Genomic DNA, 15,720 nt, shown 5'->3' on the forward strand with positions numbered 1-15,720 from the left:
TCAGCTGTCAAAATTTCATCAGTTTGCTGTTTGGTCATCATAAATGCTGAAAAATAGTCAAGCGGTCTCCAATCGGCATTTATGCCAACATTTCGGCAAAAATACCATCTTCACTAATGCAATTATAAATCTATACGCACTAGGAGATTCTTTTATAGAAGCAAAACAGCAACGCTCATAAAAACCGCAATATTTATGTAGTCGCCATATTAATTTTGTTTCTCTAATTTTATTTTACGCTTTTGCGCTCATAATTTTCTATGATAAGTAGTGTGATGCTCAATAGAATTATATATAATGTATGATGTAAAATATAAAAAATTTAAAATGTAAATGAAATTCATGAAATATTGTCTAAACCAACATTTGTGGTTTTAATAGAAATGAAAAATATAATGAAATATTAACGATTTTCAAGGGGGATTTACTTTTTTCCGTCTGTTTTAGTCAGTTTTGCAGTAAATTTCTTGTGGCAGCTGAAATTTACGACTATATGTTACTAGTATTTCCTATGAACATTTTTTTAGGTGTTGTTAAGTTTTGTGTCCCGTCGGTTTGTTTTTGTGCTGAAGAATTTGTTGACATTGTTTATAATTTATAAATACAAAAAGGTTATAATTATTGCCATCTTTAGTGGAAACAGCAACAGCGTGGCATAGAAACGGCATTTATAAAAGCAACATTACTTTTGTTACAGTCGGCATACGGTTCTTTCGAAACCTTCTGTAGAGTGGGCCAACTGGCCAGATTTCACTCTGCGTAAGGTTTTCATCGAAGTAATGAAGACAAAAATGTCTTGACCACGGTTTTATGGAAATGGTTTTATGGCTACTGTGTAGTAATTGATAAAACTAGAAATGTTACTTGGGATTGGTTCATGGATTTATATTGAGAATCCTTTTAAAATTATTTTTAGGAACTACTGCAGGAATTGCTCCAGGACTGTTACCGGGATTTTCTCTAGACATTTCAGGTAGGGATTCTCCAGAATTTTTATATGTGCTTCACATACAATATCCGCAGAGAATCCTCCAGGAAGTCCTGGGGGACTATCAAGAGCAACAATTTGAGAAATTCCTGCTGAAAATCTTCCAGGAATGCCTGATGGGATTCTGCTGGGATTCTGAATTTATTCAAGGATCCCTCTAGCATGCCCCCTAGAAATTGTTTAACTATTCCTTTAAGGATTTCTTCAGTGTTTCTTCTAGGAATCCCTCTTGGAATATCTCCAAGAAATCTTGCTGGGTTTTCTTTCAGGAACTGTTTCCAGAATTTCTCCAAACATTCTTGCTGGGGTTTACAGATGGGTTTTTGCCGTTATTGGATTCCCTAGGAATCCTCCAGGAATTACATAAGAATTTCCATCGGGAATTGTTTGAGAAATCCCAGCAGAGGAATCCTACCACGAATTCCTGAGAAATCCCATCAACATTCCAGGAGCAATTTCAACATATATTCTCAAAGAAAGAATCCTTTACAGGCATCTTGGAAGAATATCCGTAGAGAAGTCCTGAAAGAATTCGTGAAAAAAAAATCACTATCACAGACGTTGGATCACTTTACGGTCTTCGACAAAGTTCTTTGGCCTATAGTCACCTACAATAATACCAAAGGGTTTGATCATTGAACGCCAGAGCGTTCATGATTAACAAAAATTTTAATCATGATTAATCATTGATGATTAAAATTTCAATTTTGGTGATTATTGATTATGATTAATGATTAATTTGATTTTTAGGAAGAATAAAGATTATGATTATTGATTAAATTGGATTTATCTGTGATTATTGATTATGATTAATGATTAAAAATGGCTCATTGATTAAAAATCATGATTAATCATGATTAATCAATCACAAAAAACTGGAAATGATTAAAATATATTTATTGTTAAACATGTTTTTGAAATTTCAAAAGTAAAAGGTAACTCTGTCCGGGAGATTTTTGTAAAAAGAATCATAAATTATATTATTTAGAACAGCATTTGAACCAATTTAAATTGGATCATATATTTTGTATGATGAATCATTTTTGGTGATGAATGATTAATGATTGATTAATAATTTTTCTTATGATTATGATTACTGATTAATGATTAGATGGCAAAAACAGTGTGATTAAGATTAATGATTAATGATTAAATGAGATTTTTTTGTGATTATGATTAATGATTTTGATTAATCTTAATCATTAATCATTAATCATGATTAAATTTATGATTAACCATTAACCCCAAGCAACACAACTTGTTATAATGATGTACATAATACATGTTTCATACAAATATAAAAGTTTTGTTCAGAATGCGGAAAACTTGTTTTCGTACACTTATATCACCGAAAAAGCGCAAAAAATGGCGGCTTATAAAACATCTTCGATGTAACTAAAGATGTTTTTCAATACATTGTTATAACATAAAATTAAGTATCGGATATGTTCTCAACAACATCGTAACAACTTAGTTTTCTAGCAGGAAATTTTTTATTTGTCAATCGCACTCGATGCAAATAAATGTAACACTTATTATGTAATATTTGATCATGGCTCAACATAATTTTCGAATCTAACATTTCATTTGTAATTGATCATCTTGATATTTGGTGACTGTTACCTAATTTCAAGTGCCATTTAAAATTTATGGTGAAATAAATGCATTAACTCATCATGGATTAATTCGCTTCCTATCGGATTGAAAACGAGAAGGGAGATTTATGTTATCTCTCTGGTATTTGTGAGATTTTCGGATCCATTTTCAGACATGCAACATGGTGGGTTCCTGACACAGTACCGCCAGGAAGCTTTAGAATATTATTTTTAATTATATTGTATTAATGATGCTATTTTGACTGTAAAATTTGTGTACGTTATCGATAAGGCAATTATATTATTTTAAAGAATGTTTAAACTGCCCAGATAAATAATTATTGAGGTAGAACTTGCATATGAATAAACTATATATAACAGTGTTAGTTTAATACTTTTTAGCAGGCACTGTAATTTATCTGGCGTGATAGGGGAAAAAATCAAAATATTGAAAATACTTTTAAATTACAATTGTTCTACATCGCAATAACATGTGTGTCGAATGCTGCTTGAATCGTTTGAAAAAACATTGAAAAAACATCATAACAACGTTTGTACAACATCCATTTCCAAACAGCACACAACGATGTGATTTTTGTTTCTGGATACCTGTTTTCAACATCAGTATAACAATAACAATGTTTGAGTGCAGTTCCTGGAGCAAATCCTAATAAATTGATTTATTGTTATGTGCGGGATTAAAAGTAGTGTTTTGAAGTGATATTTGGCCGCCACGTAAGTACCCAAAGTGATTATTAAATAACAGGAGGCCTGACAATCAAGTGAAGATCAAAGGTGGCTACTTTCTTCCGAGCCATTCAGGCTTAAAATGAATTCCACAGTCGTCAAGCTTTTTGGAGCATATTAATGTACCTATGTGAATACCTGTTAAGCAAACGACAAAGAAATATCAAGTCCGGACAATTGCAAAGTATAAAAAATGAGTGCTGAATGCTATCATAGTTGGATTTCCTGGTAGTTTTGCACGCAAGAGATGTTTCATGAATAATGTTCATGTGAGTAAGGAGAGCCAGCGATCTGATAAACGTATACATTAACGTACTGAATACGTAAAAATAACGTTTTCATAACATATTACAGCCCAAAGGTTATAACTACGTGCTACTGATGTTTGAAATATCATCTATAATTGAAAGAAGATAATGATCCCAAAAATGTAGTGTAACCAAAGTTAAATTTACGTTACTGTAACTTGTGGTGAGGTTGATGAGATTTTTCAATACCTTGTTATTGCCAAACATAGTTAAAACATGATTTCAACATAAGATGTGTACAGATACGATTATATTACTGTAGTACAACATCTTTTTCAAATGTCATTTTCAAAGATGTTTTCTGTGTTACTTGGGACGCTCAACGCTTACAGCGCCACCTAGCGGCAAAGTTCGAAAACTTAAAATTTCTGCATACATTTGGCCAAGTTTTTCCATTCAAACTTCAAGCGATTTGAGCGCCCCCTTAGGCTCAACCGTTTTTCTCAAAATTTGACCGTAGCTTCTGGGAGTCCAAAACAACTGATTCAGGAGGTAAGACTTGGCATTTTTCGAAATTTTTGTTTTTTATATAAGTGTGGGCCACCTTAGAATGGTACAACTCCTTGTGAAAATAACTACTGTTACTGTCAAGAGTTGAACTTCAGGACAGTTTGTACGACCCGTAATGTCCCCAAGATTCATAATAATATATAGTAGACTTCAGGTTGGTCCAGTAACCGCGGTTGATTATGCAACGTTACTCAGAATTACAGATATGGCTGCTGTTACGAGTGTAGACCTGAAAATCTGAACTCCAAGGTAGTTTGGCTGACCTACAATATCCCTATAGTATCTCTAAATGGCAATGTAGATTTCTAGAACTTCACGGATCCTAGTAACTTATGTAAGGCTATTATTTATGGCGAAAACACATACAGTTATTTTTGTAGAATTGAAGGACTTTACTACAGGATAGTTTGGAACACCTAGAACATCCCAGAATATAAAATACATTCTGATATAACCCATATCCAAATTCAACTTTTAGAACAACTGGTATGTCAATTAGTTCGTTTCTCCAAACTTTATGGTGTTTAGGAGGTTCTAGGTTGTCAGTGAAGTCTCAAATATAAGTAATACCCTTTTATACTTAATAGAGGATTCAACTTGCAACAACTTTGCCGAAGACAGTATTCTGTTTTATTGAATGTGTGAATTTATACAGCCGTTTCTATGTTGGGGTCATATATGACCCCTCCGGCTCCAAAGGGTTAAGAGCTTCTACAAACAGAACTTTTTCAATATTACCATTTATACAGAGCTTGTTGTATCTGTTAATGGTATTGGCCTTTTCAATTGTTGGTCCTGATTTTCAGGTTTTCACATAAGTTTTAGCCTAGTATGGGACACGCTTGTATGGAAAAAATGAATCCCCGCTCCAGTCGACTTTTTAGATCCCATTTAGGTCCCATATGAACTGTACAAAATTTCAGCGCAATCAGTGAAACTATAATTTAGCGCAAGCGGTTCAAAGTTTTCATAGGATTTACTATGGGAAAAGTTATACTTTCAAACAAAAAATCCCAGAGGTCGCCCCTTGTCTCCTTAATTCAAATCGATCAATGCTTCTTGTAGAAAAATCATTTAGGAAACTTTCCTTCGAAGACCGCAAAACAATTGGATGCTTGTGGAAAAAGTTATTGATTTATTACTGATTAGTGATCCACGAACGGCTTTTTGTTTTGTTTTATCAGCAGCACTGCTGTTGCCGTTGTCGTATGGGGTGGCGGGAGGCATCACCACCCCAAGAAACAGCAGCAACCAAGGCAGCAGCTACAGTGCTGCTAATAAAACAAAACAAAAAGCCGGTCGTTGGATCACTAATCGGTAATAAACCAATAACTTTTTCCACAAGCATCCAATTATTTTGCAGTCTTCGAAGGAAAGTTTCATAAATGATTTTTCTACAAGAAGCATTGATCGATTTGAATTAAGGAGACAAGGGGCGACCTCTGGGATTTTTTTATCTGAAAGTGTAACTTTTCCCATAGTAAATCCTATGAAAACTTTGAACCGCTTGCGCTAAATTATAGTTTCACCGATTGCGCTGAAATTTTGCACAGTTCATATGGGACCTAAATGGAATCAAAAAAGACGACTGGAGCGAGAATTTGACGTTTGTCCCATACTATTGGCCACTCATAGTGGACAAACATACTTGTAAAAGGTTCCTCGCGCCTCACTGTAAATCAGAAAATGCGCCTTAACGATCCATTAACCCGAACAACCACCGAAAGGTTATTTGCACGTGGTGCGCCTGCGTACAAGCCGGTCGCTCTCTCTCTCTCTCTATTTCGCGCGCGCTCGCTCCCCCGGTTAGTCAGTGATATAATAATATCTACAAAACACTGTGTGCAAGTATTGAATGTTTTCGTTCTGAGTGCCTATAATAATGTGCTAGTTGCAACCAGCATCCGAAGAACGACGACGACGACTTGTTAAACTCGCATGATTTCGTCCAAAACAACCAACAAAGAACGTCCAACACAACACAGGTGGCAAATATTATTACACGCTCGTTGTCGTCGTCGTCTTCCCCGGTTCCCGTGCTTGCTGGCATGTGTTAGGAAAAAATCTAACAATAACAACAACCAGCAGAGCGTCAGAGCTTCTAGAGCGCTGGTTGCAATAAATCACCTATAAATAAGATGTCTTTTACCCATGGCATTATTTTCTTTTAATTTTGTTCAAAAAAATCACTCAGCATTGCAGTAGATATCAACGACCTTTATTTTCGACGATGATGACGTATGAACGGCGAAAAACGATAGGACATTATAAAGAAAAGTTCACTTTACTGTTGGATCCGAGTTGGCCCTGATCCAGCAAATTAGTCATCATCATTTCTTGATGTACCCTGTTCAATCACAGTATGTCACGAAAAACGAATCAAAACAAGTATTTAAAAATATACGCTTCGCATTATTATTATTTTTTTTGATAAGATTGATAGTTATTATCCTATCTGTTGTTGCGTATTATCCTTCGGTATGCACTCACTCCGCTACATCTTTTCGAATATCCGGGGAAATCACTTACCTTCATCAATGCTCCTCGATGTCCTCAAACACCAAGAACCTCAACACTACATCCACACTAACACATGTACGATTGCTTTCTGCACCCATCAGAGTCGGAAAATTCTACGGTTTTCTAGGACACAAATGGAATCCTCCCGAATCGTCACTTTCCTATTGGGATTCGCGAAAACCCTCTATCCCCATTCCACAGTACACTGAAGTAAGAACTCCTAGTTCCACATGCAGTTGTCTCCTATCTTCCTCGAATCTATCACTACACAATCTAGTGGGCTATGATTTCCTAGGGAAAAATTCTAGCAGATCGCTACTGACTATGCATCACACACTGAGTAATACCTATCATTCGTACTGTCACTACTCTTGTCGCCATCTTTGCCAACTGAGAGCGAAAAGATCTGATTGGAAAGCGCCGCTGCTGCTGCTGGTGGAGGGTCATCTACCAAAACACACTACCTACCTACAGAGCGACGATACCGCGGTCGAAACACACGCGCAACATAACGGGAGAGATGCAGTTTTCGGGGGCCACCGATCCAATCAGAGAGCGAGCGGGATATTGGGTGGAAAGCAGTGTTCGAATTGGAATTGCGGATTGCGTGAGAATGGGAGCAATGTTTTTGTTCTGTTCCGCTTTGTGGTGCCGTTTGGCGGATGGGAGTGTGGTTGTGATGTCCAGTTCTTATTGGAAATGGCTTGATGGTTTTTAAATGAGTTTTATTTGCTTGCAGGTTACTAAGATTTGTTTAATTTTACAGTTGCTCCAAACTTTTTTCAAAAAATGCATCTCTGATACTAGTTTATATCATAATAAAATAGGAGCAAGTTTGTCAATTACTAGATAGTGTAGACAAAAAGACAAAAATAAATTGCCATATGTAAATCCATATTTTCCCTTTCGCCTTGTGTTTGCATTAGTAACGACCTCAGGAAAGGAATGAAATCTATCTATCTATCTATATATGTATATAAAAATGAGTTTGAAATTCCTTTGAGGCAACAAAACTCACGAACGGATGAACCGATCAGCATGATTATTGCACGGTTTGATTCGTATTCATGGTGGCTGTGTTTATATGTAGAAAAAGTTACGAAAATCACCTTAAAAAGTGAGAAAAATGAGAAAATACTGATTTTTTATGACCGGGGTGTAGGGGTTGAGAGAGATAGAGAGAAAAAGATTAATAGGGCATATAGCGTCAGTTGCGGTGATGCACCACCGGGAAAACAAAGCAAACGATCAACATGAAATGAAACGTCAGCCTTGTAAAGCATTTTGTGCGAGAAGGTATCGCTCCTCCTCGTTGGCGTGCGTTTGGCTGCAGGATTCGGCTGGTGTGCTCGGAGGTGTCCCTCCGGACACTACAATGGCACAGCCGGTAGGTAAGCTCCCGTGTTGTGATTTTGTGGCCTCGAGATGGAGAAGTGGCGGCGACGGCGACTGAAAGCGGGACAGGGTGTCCGTTTGTGTTGTGGACTAAATCCAGTGTTTGGCTTCCGTAGCTGCAGGTATGTGCCGGCGGCGTGTGGGGCTGGTGCAGTCGGTGCAGTGCGGGTGATTTTTGTTTTGTTTGGATTTGTTTGTTGATTGGCGGAGCTGGTCTGGTCGATGAGACAGTGACGGGTTGCGGTTCCGTCCTGCTATGATTGTTTATTTGTCATTTGCTGCTTGATGGGCTGGTGAACGGTTTTCTTTATTTTTTTCATACCGAGTTCAGGCATTGGTTTCATGGCGTGACTTTGGTAGCGGTCGGTCACCGAGTGGTCGCTGGATGTTCTCTGGATAGGAGATGTTGGCAATTATTTGGCCCACTGTTATAATTTGTATGTGGATAGTGGATGGAGATGACAGGATTTGCAGCTTCGTTTTCATTTGGAGCATTGTGTTAGTTTTCGGTGGTTTGTAGGTGTAAGACCGAATGGCTCGTTGTAACAGGATGGAGTGGGGTTGGTACATTCTATGTATAAAGAACACATAAAAAAGGTCATTCGTTGATGTTTTTTTGTGAACTTGTGTATATGTGTATGTAGTTTGATTCAAGGCTTTATTAGTTGTAATTACCGAAGAAGAGCGGCAGAAATGAAATAATTGGTAACAGAAAAGCGAATTCCCCCGAGAGGGTAAGCTGCACCAGTAAAGCGAATTCCCCCGAGAGGGTAAGCTAACAGCGAATTCCTCCGAGAGGGTAAGCTGCAACAGTAAAGCGAATTCCCCCGAGAGGGTAAGCTAACAGCGAATTCCCCCGAGAGGGTAAGCTGCAACAGTAAAGCGAATTCCCCCGAGAGGGTAAGCTAACAGCGAATTCCCCCGAGAGGGTAAGCTGCAACAGTAAAACGAATTCCCCCGAGAGGGTAAGCTAACAGCGAATTCCCCCGAGAGGGTAAGCTGCAACAGTAAAGCGAATTCCCCCGAGAGGGTAAGCTAACAGCGAATTCCCCCGAGAGGGTAAGCTAACAGCGAATTCCTCCGAGAGGGTAAGCTGCAACAGTAAAGCGAATTCCCCCGAGAGGGTAAGCTAACAGCGAATTCCCCCGAGAGGGTAAGCTGCAACAGTAAAGCGAATTCCCCCGAGAGGGTAAGCTAACAGCGAATTCCCCCGAGAGGGTAAGCTGCAACAGTAAAGCGAATTCCCCCGAGAGGGTAAGCTAACAGCGAATTCCCCCGAGAGGATACAGGATGTGAGATGAAGGATAAAGGATGTAGAATGATGGCGGTGATGATGATGAAGAATGTATGATGAAGGAAGAAGTATGTAGGATGAAGGAAGTAAGATGAAGGATGAAGAAAGAAAGATATAGGATGTAGGATGAAAGATGAAAGATAAAGGAAAGATGTTGGATGAAGTATGAAGGATATAGGACGTAAGATGAAGGATAAAGGATAAAGGATGTAGAATAATGGCGATGACGATGAAGGATGAAGTATGTAGGATGAAGGATGATGAAAGATGAAACATGAAGGATGAAGTATAAAGGATGTAGGATGAAATGTGCTGGGATGAGTGATGAAGAATGTAGGATGTAGGATGAATGATGATGATAATGAATATGATTATGATAATGGTGAAGGATGAAGGATAAAGGATGAAGGATAAAGAATGAAGGATGAAGAGCAAAGGATGAAGGATAAAGAATGAAGAATGAAAGATGAAGAACAAAGAGTAGATGATGTAGGATGAAGTATGAAGAATGTAGGATGAAGGAAGAAAGATGTAGGTGTAGGCTGTAGAATATAGGATGTAGGATGAAGGATTAAGGATGATGATGATGATAATGATTATGATGATGAAGTATGAAGGATACAGGATGATGGTGATGATGATGTGAATGGAAGATGAAGAGGGTAAAGAATAGATGATGTAGGATGAAGTACGTAGGATGGAAGATGAAGAATAAAGAATTTATGTTGTAGGATGAAGGATGAAGAATGTATGATGAAGGAAGAAGGATGTAGGATGAAGAATGAAGGATATATGATGTAGGATGAAGGATGATGATGATTAATGTCGAATTCGTTTATTCCCGACGGTGCACTGCACCGGTGTAGCAATTGACACCGGAAAAACGAACGGTTTCGGTGCAATTTGTTGACAGCTTATGATGGTATTAGTAAGAGCGCGTGAGAGCGTCAATGAAAACAATAAAGGATATAAAAAATAAACATAATCAATGTTTTCATGATATCCGTGATGAACAAAATTATTTTAATTTATTTTTATTTTTTACTTTCTATATCCAATTTAACAATTTTAAAAGTTTTCAGTAATCCACTTGTACATGATAAACTTGTAATAATAAATGTTACTTGAAAATTGTTATCCAATATTGTAACACTCCTACATTATTTATCTCCTTCAAATTCTCGTAATATCATATTTTTTTCAATTAAAAGCAACTTTTTAGAATTTAACAATTTCCGTTGCCTAATAAAAAAAAAGTTAGCATCCAATTGTTAACGATCTACGTGCACAAATTTAACACACAAAATGTTCAAGGCAGTTCAATAGAAAACGTTTAGCTACAACGTAAAAAGAATAATAAATAAATGCTTTTTAGGACATAACGTTATTGAAACGCAACTCATATTAAAAACGCTTTAGTCATCTTTTAATGATATTTGTTTGACTTTCAATGTAATTCAAAAATTCAATATTTTATATAAATAATTAGGTTTATATAAATTCAAGGTTTTTGAAAGTGTTTGTACCTACAAAATGTTACTTCAGTAATATTTCAGCCCAATTCGAATGAATAGATTTTTATTTTTTTCTGGGCTTATCAAAACTTTATTACGTCAATTTTTTCATAATTAATAGATCACCATGCGACAGAAAATTCTTATGATTAAAATCATTCAAAGTAATCCACATATTTTCGCGGCTGTTCGAGTCCGTATGAAGTTGATCATCAATATTAACTTCTTTTTCTCGATCAGCCTAGATAGCTGTGTAGTGTCGGTAGCGATTGTCTCAATTGGCTAAGAATAACACTACGGACCGCCTGTTCCGGTGGTAAGAATCCACCAACAGGTGACCCCAAATTCATGGTGTGATGCGGCTTTATGCTTACCGTGCCTAGGAATGAATGGCTAGGGGGGTCTAATAAAAACCTAACCGCTAACGGAGCCTGTGGAGTACCAGGGCGCCCTCCACAGTATGTAGCCCTTACTGCGCTAACCGGAGCAATGGTGCAGTGGACCTTGTGTTTCTCCGAGACAATCAGCTGCCCTTCTTTAGTCTCACTTGAGGCTAAATAAGGGCGGGATTATGAAGATGTTGTTAATTAGTTTAAATTTTCACCTATATGGTTTCGCATTATGCGATTTACACAGTGTATTCTGTGTATCCTCGCCTTTGGCGTTTTCCAATCGATACCGATTTGGTTTTATTGTTGCTGTTCTTTGTTGTGCTGTTGTTGCGAAGAGTTTAATCTTACCTAGTTTGGGTAGTGGCTACGGTTAAGATAGCTCAGATCAATCTTCAGCATAAAAGAACAGCAACGATCAATCTTTGCAGACTTATGCAAAATGGTACAGCCCAAGTGGCCTTGGTACAAGAACCTTACTTTCGTAAGGGAAATTTCTATCTAGGAAACCTTGTGAACCCGGTGTTTGCCACTTTCAGTAAACATGAAATGGTAAACTCGCGTGTCATGCCTCGAGCCTGTGTGCTTGTCAACAACGCAATAGTTGCTACACTCATCTCTGAACTAACCACCAGAGATGTATGTGCTATCACAATTGATGTATCTGTTGGAAACCTCAACAGGAAATACGTCTATTGTTCTGTGTATTTACCGCATGATGAACCATCCCCTACGGATGCTTTCAAACAAGTCATCGCATACTGCACTTCAAAAGGCCTTCCGCTAATTGTTGGCAGTGACGCTAATGCTCACCATATCATCTGGGGCAGCTCAGACATTAACTTGAGAGGCTCCAGTTTGATGGAGTACTTAAGTAGTACAGATCTTGCATTACTTAACATAGGCAACCGCCCAACCTTCATGGTATCTGCTAGAGAGGAAGTGTTAGATATAACGCTTTGCTCTAGCAGAATTAGTCACGAGCTGACCAACTGGCATGTGTCAGATGAAGAATCTTTATCTGACCATCGCTACATCTTTTTTGAACATTTAAATGTTACTTCGCAAACATTGCGTTTCAGGAATCCTCGGTCAACAAACTGGGATCTTTATACTGATTTGGTTGCAGCCAAATTTCATGGACATTCACCATCCATTGACACTCCAAGTGATTTAGATGATGCCGTTGATTCTACAACGACCTTCATCATGGAAGCTTTTGAAGAAGCATGCCCTCTACGGTCTGTGAAGATCACAAGAGGAACCCCTTGGTGGAACTCTGATCTGGCGAAACTCAGGAAACAATGTAGAAAGAGTTGGAACAGACGACGTTCGGCTGGTTCGGAGGCTTTCAGGTCGGCTCGCATGGCCTACAGGAAAGCTCTCCGGTCTGCTGAACGATCCGGCTGGAAAAACCTTTGTACAAATGTTTCCAGCTTGAGTGAAGTCAGTCGGTTAAACAAAATCCTTGCGAAATCTAAGGATTTCCGGGTGAACGAACTTCGTTTGCCAAATGGCGATCTGACTTCCTCTGATGAGGAAGTTCTGGAATGCTTATTCAGCACACACTTCCCTGGATGTGTAGATATTACATCTTCGGATGAACCTGATGTCTTTTCTTGTAGTTATGATTCTTTAGCTTCGGCTCGGAGTATTGTAACTATAGAATCGATTGAGTGGGCTCTTAATAGCTTTGCTCCTTTCAAATCTCCTGGGGCAGATGGGATTTATCCTATTTTGCTTCAGAAGGGATTTGATTATTTCAAACATGTTTTGAAAAAACTACTTGTTTGCAGTTTTGCTACAGGGTATATTCCCAAATCCTGGAGGGATATTACTGTAAAGTTTATTCCGAAAGTGGGTCGTGCGTCGTATGAAGAAGCAAAGAGTTTCAGACCTATCAGTTTGACCTCTTTTCTTCTGAAATGCTTAGAACGCATTGTGGATCATCACATCCGTGATGTTCATCTGGCCAATGTGCCTCTTCATGTGAACCAACATGCCTACCAATCTGGTAAGTCCACTGTGACTCTTTTACACAAGGTTGTTTACGATATCGAGAAAGCATTCGCTCAAAAGCAATCTTGTTTGGGTGTTTTCTTAGATATCGAGGGTGCCTTTGACAACGTGCCTTTCGATGCCATATTGGAAGCCGCACGGAGTCATGGTATATCTCCAATGATTTCCAATTGGATTCACCAAATGCTCAAAAACCGATATCTCTCTCGACATTGCGTCTAGCAGGGATTAGGAAATTGAGTGTTTGTGGATGCCCCCAAGGGGGAGTCTTATCACCGCTTTTGTGGAATCTCGTAGCAGATACGCTATTGAGGCAACTCAATAATAGCGGTTTTCCTACTTATGGTTTTGCCGACGACTACCTAACATTGTTAGTTGGTATGTGCATCAGCACCCTTTTCGACCTGATGCAAAACGCCCTTCAGGTAGTTGAGGGTTGGTGTCGCCAATATGGCCTTTCGGTTAATCCGAGTAAAACATCTATTGTTCTTTTCACGGAAAGGCGAAACCGTAATGGCGTTCGACCTTTGCGTCTCTTTGATTCTGAAATCGATGTGACTGAACAGGTAAAGTACGTTGGAGTCATTCTTGATTCCAAGCTTTCCTGGACACCTCACATTGAGTTCAGAATCAAGAAAGCTTGTATGGCCTTTGGGCAATGCCGGCGTACTTTTGGTACAACTTGGGGTCTAAAACCCAAGTATATCAAATGGATCTTCACAACTGTGGTTCGGCCAATATTGGCTTATGGATGTCTTGTGTGGTGGCAAAAGGGTGAAGTGAGAACGGTCCAATCAAAATTAGGCCATCTCCAAAGGATGTGCTTAATGGCGATGTCTGGGGCGTTCTCTTCAACTCCCACTGCAGCGCTCGAAGTTCTCTTTGACGTTGCCCCACTACACATTCATCTCAAACAAGAAGCCCTTTCTTGCACTTACCGGTTACGGGTACTCGGTCTACTAGAGGAAACTCCTGTGAACCGCACATCAACACACACCTCGTTGTTTCCACTTTTAGTGAATTGGGACAAAATTGTCCTTGCTCCAAGTGATCTTACAATTGCTTGTAATTTTCCATATAGGACATTTTCCACGAAATTCCCTTCCCGGGAAGAGTGGACATCTGGTTATCTGGAAAGAAGTATTTCAGACGGCATCGTATGTTACACTGATGGCTCCCTTCTCGAAGGTCGAGCAGGTGCTGGTGTTTATTCTCGTGAGCTAAGGCTGTATCAGTCTTATTCACTTGGTAGACACTGCACCGTTTTTCAGGCCGAAATCTTTGCTCTTATGTGTGGAGTGCAATCAGCACTTCAGCAGCACGTAATGGGCAAAGTAATATACTTCTGTTCAGATAGCCAGGCTGCTATTAAAGCACTTGCTTCGGCCAACTCCAGGTCGAAGATAGTTATCGCTTGTCGAACTCAAATCGAGGAGCTGAATTCAGCAAACGCTGTTCACCTTGTATGGGTACCTGGCCATTCTTCCATCGCTGGAAATGAATTGGCTGATGAGTTTGCTCGCACTGGAGCATCACATGACTTCATTGGCCCTGAGCCAGCTATTCCGGTATCCAAGTGTTGGGTAAAGCTTCAGATTGACATCTGGGCTGCCACTCAGCACAAACAATACTGGAATAGTTTGGAGTCATGTCGTCAAACCAAATTGTATAGTGCTGAGCCATCTCTACGGGTGGCGAAGTATCTAACTAATCTGTCTAAGCAGAATTGCAGCATGCTGGTCAAAGCATTGACTGGCCACTGCCGACTCAGCTATCACATGGCGAATATTCAGCAAGCTGATTCATTTGCCTGTGATAGCTGTGAATCCGATTATGGAACTTCGTATCATTTGATATGTAACTGTCCAGTTTTCGCGCAACTGCGTTTCCGAGTATTCGGTAAACACTTATTAAGTGAAACTGACTTCAGAAACCTGAATCTTCAGGATATTCTGTTGTTCTTAACCCGCTGTGGTAAAGAGCTATAGGCTCTCTTTCGCTTTATGCGTTATTACAGTGCCCTTTTCAGGGCGCTGTTTGAACCCATTGTGGTACGCTTGTGCGTTAGTACCCTCTTCCAGGGTATTTTTCCTATTTCCCTACCTGTCCCTATCCCCATCCAAATCCTTTTTCCTTCCTTTTCCCTCAGGTAGATGATGAAATAGGCTGTTATTTTGGCGATGGCACAAATGTCCCAAATGGAGGATAACGTGCCTCTGGAGCCGGCCTTCTGATACCTGATACCTGATACCTACAAAATGTTACTTCAGTAATATTTCAGCCCAATTCGAATGAATAGATTTTTATTTTTTTCTGGGCTTATCAAAACTTTATTACGTCAATTTTTTCATAATTAATAGATCACCATGCGACAGAAAATTCTTATGATTAAAATCATTCAAAGTAATCCACATATTTGCGATAATCAAAAAAAAAAAAAG

At 38.9% G+C, this 15,720-nt stretch overlaps 1 protein-coding gene across 1 annotated transcript in view; it reads right to left on the reverse strand.

Annotated features, from left to right (window-relative positions):
- Window positions 1-7,114, reverse strand: part of LOC109426825 (protein encore) — a 739,407-nt gene extending 732,293 nt beyond the window's left edge. The window contains exon 1 of the mRNA XM_062853486.1: window positions 6,678-7,114. The gene's annotated coding sequence lies outside the window, so the exon portion shown is untranslated. The remainder of the gene's footprint in view (window positions 1-6,677) is intronic.
- Between the last annotated feature and the right edge of the window lie 8,606 nt (window positions 7,115-15,720).

The sequence above is a fragment of the Aedes albopictus genome, chromosome 2 (genome assembly GCF_035046485.1).
Source record: "Aedes albopictus strain Foshan chromosome 2, AalbF5, whole genome shotgun sequence".
Classification (NCBI taxonomy): Eukaryota; Metazoa; Arthropoda; class Insecta; order Diptera; family Culicidae; genus Aedes; species Aedes albopictus.